The 2619-nt window shown below is 50.8% G+C and overlaps 1 pseudogene; it reads right to left on the bottom strand.

Moving 5' to 3' along the window:
* Positions 1-1039: 1039 nt before the first annotated feature.
* Positions 1040-2285, bottom strand: LOC122906833 (annotated as a pseudogene).
* Positions 2286-2619: the final 334 nt, after the last annotated feature.

The raw sequence follows: 2619 nt of genomic DNA, 5'->3' as shown, positions 1-2619 counted from the left end.
AGAGCCACAAATACTGGGTCAGTCTTCAGGAAGAAGAGCTTTTGCAGAAGCCTGATGAGAGTCTCAAGAAGTTCACCCCCAGCATATCCCTTCAAGAAGCAGAAGGGCTGAGGGGGAGAAGCTGGGCTTACCAGAGTCGGAAGTACTCGGCTTCGACCACTGCTCTCTACTGCTGGTAGCTGACTTGTGTCCTAAACTACAGGGGGTGGAGGTGGGTAGCTGGTTGGACAAGGTATCCCACCAGGTAATGCACAGAAGGGCCCGAAGTGACCCCCTCCCTTTTGAGGGAGGGAAAGAAATGCAAGAGCAGACTCTTGCTGGTGGCACAGCTGGGCTAAGGACTTGGGTGCATCCCACAAGAAGCAGCCCTGGGAGAGGCATGGGGACATACCAGCCTGGGCCAGACAAGAGAAAGGAGGTGGGAACTCAGGGTTTGGTCTCTAGATTTGGAACCATGAGGAACTTTTCTGGGAATGGAAAATGCCTGGGAGGGGGAGATTCCCTAAGAGAAGCAAGCTTCCCAGAGAGGAATGCCTCTTACTCACTGGGCTAGAAACCAGAATGGGCTGGCCATCCCAGTCTAGCCAAGGACAGTGGCATGGCCTTTCTTGCCTGCTTGTGGGTGGACAGAGTGTTATCTCCACTTCCTCCAGGAGACTGGTGCTTAGCTTCCAACTACACAGGTAGAAGGGCTAGAATTATCCCTTGGGACTTCCCAGCAAGAGTCCCTAAGAACAGTGGGTGTTCAGCAGAGAAATGTAGGTGCTTCTGGTGAGGGGGTAAGTCTCCTCCCCCTTGAGTCATCCTATGGTTGGCAAAAGTCAGAGTTCCTGGTTTGGATTTAGTGAGCCCCTTCCCAGATGTGAGCAGAGGCCCAAAGGACCAGCAAGGAGCCACACAGAATCTGTGCCCAGAGTTCTGGTTGACAGAAATCATTGGGGAGACATTCTCAGTCAGTATCTTCCAGGGCTGGGATGAGATGAGAAAGGGAGTGGGAGGTTCTGTGGGTGGGGGAGGGGGAGGTTCATGCTCAGCTCCCCTCATTCCCAGTCCTCCCACTCTACATCTTCCACCTCCCCAGAAGCATCCACTTTGGAGAGTGCCATCTGCACTTCTTCGGTCATGTACAAGTCAAAGTCCTTTTCCCAGTGCTCGCTGATGTCTGTGCTTGAGCCTTTCTTTCCATTGTTAGAGGGTGTATACTTCCCACTGTCAGAGTTCAGCTCAAACACCCATAAGTCTGTGAGCACCTCCTCCCTCAGAGTCTCTTCTCTGGCTGGAGGCCTGGGCTCCAGGCCACTGAGGTTGCTAGCAGGGATGTGGGGCTTCAACGGAGCTGGGGGCAGGGGCCCAGTCTCACCCACATCCACAGTCCGACCCTTGTCCTCCAAAGATGCCTCTAGAAGCTTTTGGGACAGGTTCTTGGGCAACCCTGTTGCCTCGGCTACAGTGGCAGGTTTGGCGATCTGCGTTACCAGGGAGACACTCTCGCTGCTCTCTGACGGGGTTACCTCTATAGGAGGTTCAACTGGAGTCACAGGATTCTCTTCACAGGGGCTCAGGGGGCCAGGTCCTCCTTCACGGGATAGTGGAAATTTTGGCCCCAGGAATCTGCCTCTTTTGGAGATGTGACTGAAATGCTCACAAGCTCCTCTTCTTCCTCCTCCCAGCCAGGCTCTTCATACATGCTCTGTTCTGCCCGTTGCTTCAGGGCATCCCTCCGGGCCTGCTCCTGCTCTAGTTGATGGACTTTATAGAAATACCAAGGCCAGAATTCTGAATGGGAAACAGCTTCTGGGACAAGGAGCTCTGAGATCTCCCCCTTCTTCTCCTCCAGGCAGAACTGGGAAAGCCAGGCATCAAACAATCCAGGGGCCCATCTGGTTCATTGCAGTAGGCTGCTGGGTCTGACTGCAGGCTATAGAGGTGAGTTTTCATGCCATCATAGGGCTCAGCTGTGCCAGAGGCGTGCCCATCAGGGTGATGACATCGCAGTCTATGGTTTTGTCTGGTGAGGGAGCAAAGGTGTCCAAGATCACCCCTAGGAAGTCAGACAAACCCTTCTTCATTTTTCCTGTTGCCCCCAAGGAACCTTCAGTAGCTAGCTTCTGCTTAACCGCACTGGCTATGTCCTCAATGGTGCAGGCTGTGTCATGCTGCTCCACCTGGTGAACTCTGTCAGGTCTCTTCATGAACTACCAGGCTTCAGAGGACTGCTTGTTGACTGCTTGATAGCTCTGTTGCAGCCAGCTCCGCCACCAGCCCATGTCTTCCCCTTTGGCCATCTTGCCTGCATGCATGACATCACCCAACGTCTTATATTCTTGAAAGTTGAGAAGAGTAGAGCTTCAATGTTCTAACCATAAAAAGGAAAGAAAAAAAAAAAAAGAAACACTAATCATGTGATTTCAAGGAGGTTTGTGGTGGTAATCACTTTGTAGTACTTTGTGTATCAAATCAACACCTTATACTTACACAATGCTATGTATTAATTATATTTTAATAAAACTGGGGAAAAACTAATTTCCATATAAATTTCTGAATCAGCTCATGACTCTCCAAAAAAAAATCCTGTTGTAATTTGATTAAAATTTCTTTGAGTCTATAGACAAATTGTGA

This window comes from Neovison vison, chromosome 5, assembly GCF_020171115.1.
Source record: "Neovison vison isolate M4711 chromosome 5, ASM_NN_V1, whole genome shotgun sequence".
Classification (NCBI taxonomy): domain Eukaryota; kingdom Metazoa; phylum Chordata; class Mammalia; order Carnivora; family Mustelidae; genus Neogale; species Neogale vison.
This window is presented reverse-complemented; position numbering and strand designations above follow the sequence as displayed.